This window comes from Lactuca serriola, chromosome 4 (assembly GCF_051521515.1).
Source record: "Lactuca serriola cultivar US96UC23 chromosome 4, Lser_US96UC23_V15, whole genome shotgun sequence".
Lineage (NCBI taxonomy): Eukaryota > Viridiplantae > Streptophyta > Magnoliopsida > Asterales > Asteraceae > Lactuca > Lactuca serriola.
The window spans coordinates 135,811,029-135,819,481 of NC_136411.1; the positions used below are offsets into that span (position 1 = coordinate 135,811,029).

The 8,453-nt window shown below is 36.6% G+C and overlaps 1 pseudogene; it reads right to left on the reverse strand.

Moving 5' to 3' along the window:
* Positions 1–5,350: 5,350 nt before the first annotated feature.
* On the reverse strand, positions 5,351–5,468 carry LOC145049181 (5S ribosomal RNA; annotated as a pseudogene).
* Between the last annotated feature and the right edge of the window lie 2,985 nt (positions 5,469–8,453).

The following is an 8,453-nucleotide window of genomic DNA, read 5'->3' on the forward strand; positions in this document are numbered from 1 at the left end:
CTTTCTTTTGGTGTTTTAAGGGCTTAAGTGGTAGAGGGTAAATTCCTAAGCATTTTCCAAGTCAAATGGGGAGTTTAGGGCACCAATTAACCCCTTTGTAGGAGTTTACGGCCCATGTACCCTTCCATGAGGGGTTTACGGCTGTGAACTCCTTATGGAGTTGTTTTAATTGCATCTAAGGTCCCTCTCTTGTTGTTGTTCGTTTCTAGAATTTAATTCAAGGCCATTGGTGTGTTTAAGGGTATTTTTAACACACAAATATGAGTTTACTCCCCATGAAGAGGAGTTTATGGCCCAAGCATGTTCTTGGGCATTAAACTCATGTTTACTCCCCAAAATGCTAGTCCAAGGTGTTCTAAGTCCGATTCCATAAGCCTACAAGTCATATCTAAGCCTTAGGGACAATTTGGAGGGGTTTTGGGGCTTACAAACCCCATTAAATGGTGTTCACGGCCCAAGGGTGTTCTTGGGCCGTAAACTCATGATTTTGTCCCTATTTTATGTTTTAAACTTGAATTTGTATGCTAGATAAGTTATACACCGAGTTAGGATAGTTTACCTACTCATTTGGGGCTCGAAACGGACGATTTTTGGCTCGGGAAAAAGTTATAGAGAGAGAGTTTAGAGAGATAGAGTAAAAAGGTGAAAATGGGGTTTACTCTCCCTTGTATAGGGGTTGGAGTTGAAGCTCAGTGGAAATCTACCCGATACTGTCGTTTAACGGGTCTTTTGGTCGCACCCGATTTAGTGGTCATAATAATAAAAACTAACTTTTTCCAATTAAATGGAAAGGCAACTTAAGTGTTTTTATTTACTTTATTATGACTATAACGACATAATATAAATAAATAAATAAATAAATAAATAAATAAATTTATTTGGCGACCTCTGATTAACAGAACCTTTATAAATGGAATATTTCGTTAACGGTAACGGGGTAATGTAACAGAATAACTTTGGGTTTTCACAACAAGAGATTTCATAAAAAGTAACAACATCATTCTCCATTTTATCGAGATCATTTTTGGTGGGACGATTCATGGTTGGTTGACCTCCTCCTAGTCTGGCTATGGCACCGTCGGTTTGAACGGGTGAAAGAACAGGGACATGTGGCCCTTCTTCTACAGATCGCCATACATCTCTTCCAAGTACCCTTAATTATCTTTCCATCCTCTGAGACCAGTGACGATATTCGTTTGCCACTAATATTGGGGCTCTATTAGAATCACCAACATTGTTGGAGACATTAAGAGATAATTCTTGTGCCATATTTCCATGTTTTGAAAGAATTTTTTTTTTGTTTTTTTTTTTAGAGAAATGAGCTTCAGTGGTATAAAAGTCCTTTTGAAAATCAGAGTTTTGCTTCAAAAAGCAACCACATTGGCTCTAATACCAGTTGTTGAGAGAAAAACTTGAGTCACACTTGAACAAACGTTAGAACAAGTGATAATGTAGAATAAAGTTTAACTCAAAGGATCATTAAAGCTCAACAATAATAATAAGTTAGAGTTAGAAGGTTAGAAGGTTAGATGTGGAAATATAAGGAAATATATAAGACAACAAGTATTATATAAAGTATACAGTTAAGTTGATTATTAACAAGGAATGCAATCAGACCAAGTTAGTAAGTGAGATCAAACTTAGTGATTAAGTCTAGAAAGACTTGCTCCGAAGAGAGTTTTCAAACTGTTAGGATTATATTTAAGTGATAAGTAAGAAGATAAGAAGATGAGTAATAAGATTCAACATGCGTAAGAGAAGTGTTTTTCATTGAGAAGAAGAGAACTCTATTTATAGAGTCTCGAGGATTACATACAGTCTAATCTTTTAAGACTGCCACGCAGGGCACACTGGATAAAAGAAAGTACTTATAGAAAAACAGATATTAGACTAAGACTAAGACATGATGACTTCGGTTGCTGATCTTGATTGCGGTGTTGAGATTTGACTGCGGATGCTGAAATCTGCTTCGGATCTCTTTTAAGCTTAAGAGGGTCACTTTTATGTTTCAACATAGTGTGTTTTAACATACCCAAAATGTTATTTGAGAGTTTTGTAAATAAAAATATTCTATTTTTGTTGTGACTATAATATGTCACAAATTCCACAAAATCTGATATAAATCCATGAGATTTATTATGTATCAATAGTTGTACAAGTATTATTGGTAAAAATATATATACAATAAAAAATTAACCATTTTGAGTGTAACTCTTATATTTTCACCATCTTTCAAGCTTTTACAACCAAATATGTTATGACATTTTCTTTGATTTTTAACACACACTAAAAACCATTTTTACGTAGTAACTTATTTCTTCTTCAACAAAATACAAAAATATGTGAACTTATTCAAAGATAACTTTACTCTAACAACGTGATATTTGTAGAATCTCGAGCTTATGGAGTGTTAACATGACGTCATAAACATTTCAACACATATAGTCACATAAACATACAATTACATGCAAATATTCAAGGATTTAAACAAGATTGACTTTTATTCCCACCCCCCAAAGGATGAAAAACTCGAAAATAGTAGGGTATGAAGCTCACCTTTAGCATTTTCGAGATGTAGAAGAAAAAGAAGAAACTTCAAGCCTAGCTTGTGTTCTTGGTGAGATTCTCGAAATGTGGGTGCTCTAAGGGCCATATACACGAAAATGAGGGTGTAAGAGGAATGATCTTAGTATAGATATGAAACAAAACATTTGAGTTTAACCTATAACTTACCATGTTTATGAATCTTTGAAGAAGACTCCTTGAAGCTAACACACACAAACACCCACAAAACATTAGAGAAAGGAAATAAGAGAATTTAAGAGAAGAATGGTGAATGTTCTTGAAACTTAAAGAGAAAAATGCTTGAAGTGTGTGTGTGTGGGGGGGGGGGGATGGGGGTTTGCAGCCGAGAATAGAGAAGGAGGGGGAAAGAGTGGAAGTTGACTTCTTCCAAGGTGATGTGAAGTGCCTTTGTGTATGGTGGTTAAAGAGCTTGGAGACATGTTGGACAATGATGTGGTGGGAAGCTCATTCTCCATCTTTGTTTTGTTTATGGCTATAGCCAAGCAAGGGGGTTTTCGGCCCAAAGCTTGCCCAAAAAGGATAGTGGGCTTCAATCTTGGCTTGGCCCAAAAGAGTTTTCGGCCCACTAATATTCTAGGAAGGGTTCTTGGTCCAATTAAGAGGTTTTCGGCACAAAGAAAACCATTTAAGAGCTTTCGGCCCGATGGCCCAATAAGGATTTTCGGCCCACTAATGCTCAATAAAAGGTTTTTGGCCCAATAGAAGTTTTCGGCCCATTAGGGCGCAAATATGGGTTTTTGGCCCAAAAGACCAATTTAAGAAGTTATCATCCCATTAGGGCCCAATAAAGAAATCTTGGTCCAATAAGGGTTTTGGGTCGAGAATTTATGGGTTAAGGCCCAAAAAGGATTGGACTTGGTTTATTCGATCGAGTTTTGGACTTGAACGAGGTTGTTTCTGCTTGAATCCCATTGTTAGAACGTATGATCCAAAATAGCTTGGTGGTTTGAATTGTGCTATCTTGATGAAGTAGGGCTCCATAGAAGGAAAGATTTCGTACAAGAAGTCTAAATCTTAACCCTAACTTGCTGGTAGTTACATCATCCCCTTGTTAGAGGGATTTTCGTCCCAAAATTTGTTCTAATGTAGTCTTTAAGAACGAGGGAGAAGATGGGGGTACTTCTAATGTAGTCTTTAATCACATATGATTAACATCAAAAGTAAATAGCAAAATAAAGACAAGAATCCCTGGTCGCACCTATCTAATAGTTTCCTAAGAATGTAAGTGATTTTGAAAATGTATCAACATTTGAGTTGTTGAGTTCATAAGTATTTTGTTATAGAAGATATAATCTTTGTTCTTTAAAAACCTTAGTATGTTCCTTGAAAACCTTAGTTTGATCCTCCATAAAATCCAATATTTTTTGATGTAATAAAATGTAAGAAATTGTGACCCATAATAGTTCCTTCTATAGTAACCTAGTGTATACAAGTTATATACACTACAGATCACGCAAACAGTCGATTGTGTGGTTCTGCCCTAAGCCCACAACCAAACAAGGAACAGGAAATGAGGCGAAATCCACACATCCCACTGTTTGTCTAATGTACATTGTATATAATCTTGGTGTATGCCCTAGGTAATGACAAAGTTAATAGTGTTGGTCCTTTTTGAGTGATACCTTCATTTAAACATAGAAAACAATGTAGTACTGTTGTATTTAAATGCAATTTTTTGTATATGTATGCACCTAGTGAATCGTTCTTTCCAAAAGTACATTTTGTACTAGAAAATAATGTAGTATTCTTGTATATGTATATGTATGTTCCTTTTGTTCTTGTATATGTATTAACCTGATCTATACCTGATTCCTCCTACGATTTACTTAGAGTATATGAATTATATGTAACCAAGACCGATTAGATAGTAGATTGTGTGCATCTACTCTAAGCCTACAACCAAACATGGAACATGAAATGAAGTGAAAAGCACACATTCTACTGTCTATCGGACCCTACTCACATATGAACCTGACATATAAGCCAAGAAATCATAGAATTAGCATTATAGATACCTTTAAATGTTTGTTCATGTACTAGCATAGTGTAGTGCCCTTGTGTTTGTGAAAACTCTAGAAGTAATGAAATATAGTTATTTAGAGACCTTAGTTAATACCATTGTGAGTTTCCAATAACCATACTTGATCTGACTAGAGAAATACACGATGTACTGTGGCGTCGAAAAGTTATGACATTTTTCACCTGTAGACCTGCCGGTCCCACTGTAGCTAACAGCAAGGTGCGGGATTGTCAGTCCCGTATAGATCTATACACAAATTCACACTCTCCCTCCATGAGACTCTGGTTATTAATGATAGGACGTTAAGCTATACCCTAATAGGTAGAACTAAATAGTGTCTTATAATCTTGTACAACTAGATGTGTAGAAAATATTAGTGTTCTTTTGTACTTGCAATTGTATATGTTATCTTGTGTAAAATAATTATAGTTAAATAATCCTTGTAGTATGATAACCATGGATTAGTAAAATAGTTTGAGTGTTCACTAAACTTTACCTATTATAGTTTACTTGCATGTTCTGAAAGTAGTGAAAAGCCTAGCAATTAAACAGTTTGTATAACATAATGAACAAGTTGAGGAAAAACACCTTCTGCTCGACGTGTTACAAAAGGGTTTAAAGCTTTACATAAATACTTTTCATTCCCTACGTATATATAACTCATATATATTGAGGTCAATCAGGCAGTAGGACAAGTGCTGTAACATCCCCCTCTGGCACGTATCACAATATTGTCCGCTTTGGGCCACTCGGCACGAGGACTTCCCAGGGGGTCACCCATCCTGGTACTACTCCCGCCCGAGCACGCTTAACTGCAGAGTTCTTATGGGATCTGCTGCCCTCATGACTTTAAAACGCGTTGTTATAGGGAAGGTATCCACACCCCTTATAAGGAATGCTTAGTTCTCTTTCCCAGCCGATGTGGGATCAGATCTAACCCACTTTCACCCCCCATTATAGGGTTCGACGTCCCCGTAAAACATTGAAAAACATAAAAAACGTAGGGGTATGAACTCACCTTGAGTGAGTGATTCGATTGAAGACTAAAGTAAAGGCGTTTGATTCACTAGAGAAGTCCCGAGCACAAACGGGTCCTAGTTAGCATATTATCACACATATATGTATATAGTTAGTGAATATAACTACAAATGTGTTTAGGAAACAACCTAGGATGCAAGAACAGCTCACCAAAAGAGTATTAGAAGCAAGTTAGGAGGCTGAAATGGAGTTCACGGCCCTATGGAGTGATCGCGGCCCAAGAACACTTGGGTGTTCACGGCCCAAACATGAAGGGTTCACGGCCTTGATGAAGGATCACGACCCTATGAAGGGTTCACGGCCCAAACACGTGAAGAAGACTTGAAGATCTTATTGTTTGGCAAGTGTTTGAAGACCCTTTGTTGTATTCCAAGAAGATACAAAAGAAAAGGGAGGTTTATGGGAAGAAAAGTGTGTTCTTGAGGATGATACTTGAGAGAGAATGGAAGAGATCATAGCCAGAATAAGAAGAATGAAAGAAAAATGAAGTAAACTCATATATATGGGGGATAGTTCATGGCTGTGAACGTGGGTTGCGGCTGTGAACCTTACTTGATTTGGTTCACGGGCGACCTCGTTTTCCTTAGTGGTTCACTCCCTAACACAAAACCCTAACTTATACTAGGCTTAAAAACTTATAAGTTTGACCTTTGGTTGTTGTGTTTTTGTTTACCAGACAGAAATTTCGGGTTGTGACATCATCCCACCGTTAGATGGAATTTCGTCCCAAAATTGGATTTCTGAGTGCGAATTCAGGGGTTGAGGAAAGATGTTTTTACTTCTGTTTCGTTTCGTCTCATCGATCTCGAGTGGATTCTGATCCTCGCTTAGCGTTCTTGCAGATCTTCACTATTATATATGATGTGCTAATCCGTAGGGAGCGTATGGGTTCGGTTTACTTGTCTACAATCCTCCGAAGGGTAGTATGTCCACTCGTAGTGCTGGGAAGCTCTATCATGAATTTCATGGTAAGATTTATACTTGTTTCATCTACCATTACTTCGTATATACAAGTTGTATCAAATTATGGTTGTTAAGACCGTCGGATGTGCGACTCTGCTCCAAGTCCACAACCAAACAAGGAACAGTAGATAGGGCGGAAACACGCATCCTAAGTCCACATAATCATAATTATATACCACCCTCGCGTATACACTTAATAGTGATAGGTGAACTGTATTCATCCCAAGCCTCTGTGCTAAAACTTGACTTGCTGCGCGAACGGTATATTCGAACGGTGTCACACCCCCAAACCAGAAGACATAAACGTCTGGGGGTGGAGGACTTCATTTGTAGTATCACAACACATGCATCATAGTAATCAAAGTACAAATAACCGTTGTATTTAATAGTATAAGTATTTACATGTGTTCAATTATTGTATATTGAAATCAAAATAGTTATACAAAAGAAGAAGATATGACTCATAATAGCTCCATTTTCTCAAAAACCTCGGGGAGTACCTGTTGTTATTTCCCTGAGAATGTAAGTAATTTGAAAAGAGAGTATCAATAATAAGTTGATTGAGTACATAAGTCTTTATGTTTAAAAGGATGTCTTTGTATCTTGAATATGAAAACTGTAGAAAATTCCATATTTTCTGTTGTATGTGAAAAGTAGTTTTATTCCCATAAAACCATTCTATTTGTAAACCAATGTTCTGTATTTCAAAAACTTGTAACTGAGAGTGTGCATGGCTTCACCAGCTCTTATTGAAAACTGTACAATACCGTTGTACTTTGTATTTTGTAAACTGGTAGTTTGAAGATGTACTTACGTTTAGTTGTTTATGATGGGTTTTTAGCATTCTAACACTCCTATGGTGTACATGCAACCCTAGAAACCTTGGATCTATGTTTGACTAAGATACATGCAAATAATTATTTTTCCATGGTTCTTATCCTATGTAGCATGGCATGGGGAACTTGAATCAAATAAAGCTAGTAGAATTACTTATCTTGTAGTTGTAGTTGATTGCTTGGAGTTTTAGAGCCTAGCACCAATAGTGTGGATGCCTCAAATGGAAATTACAAATCACCAAAAACTTTGGAACCTTGAGAGAATAGTCACAACAGTCTTGAAATCGGCCCTCTTAGTATACTCACCACTACTAGTGTGATTTCAAGAACCAATGCCTCCTTTATATAGTGTGGTGGATTAGGGTTACATCCATGTAAAGCCTAATACCCATGTCTTTTCATTTCCATGAGATCAATGGGTTAAAAATCCATGGAGTATCCATGGACTTTCCATGCAAGCCTAGCCCATTCCAAATAAGTATTAGCCCACACTATATAAATACAAGAGCTCATATTTAATTAGTCATACTTTTGATCTCTAAATTAATCCTAGATTAATTATAGATCAATACTAATTAAATAATATGATTTTATATCAGTATATTAGAACTTATAATATATTAATAAATCATAACTTATACTATTCTCAAAAGATTATCCACAAATTGTTCGGATGAAGTGTAACCCAAATGGACCATGCCGGGTCGGGTCAAGTACATACCTAATATAGTTATGGACTTAGACACTATATCCAACAGTCTCCCACTTGGATATGTCTGATAACTATAGTTGCAAGTATGACTTCAGGAACCGATCAACAATCGTAGCTCTTTAAACTCTGTTGAGCTATGAAGCGCCATTTTAGATAAGTAATTATATAATGCTCTGTTCTAGATATCAGCCGGACAAATACATGGAACATGGTCTTGCTTATTGTCCAACATTTGTTTCCCTATTTCCGATTTGTTTGACATAGAACTTAACTGAACACATCAGTTTAGTTCTGACCG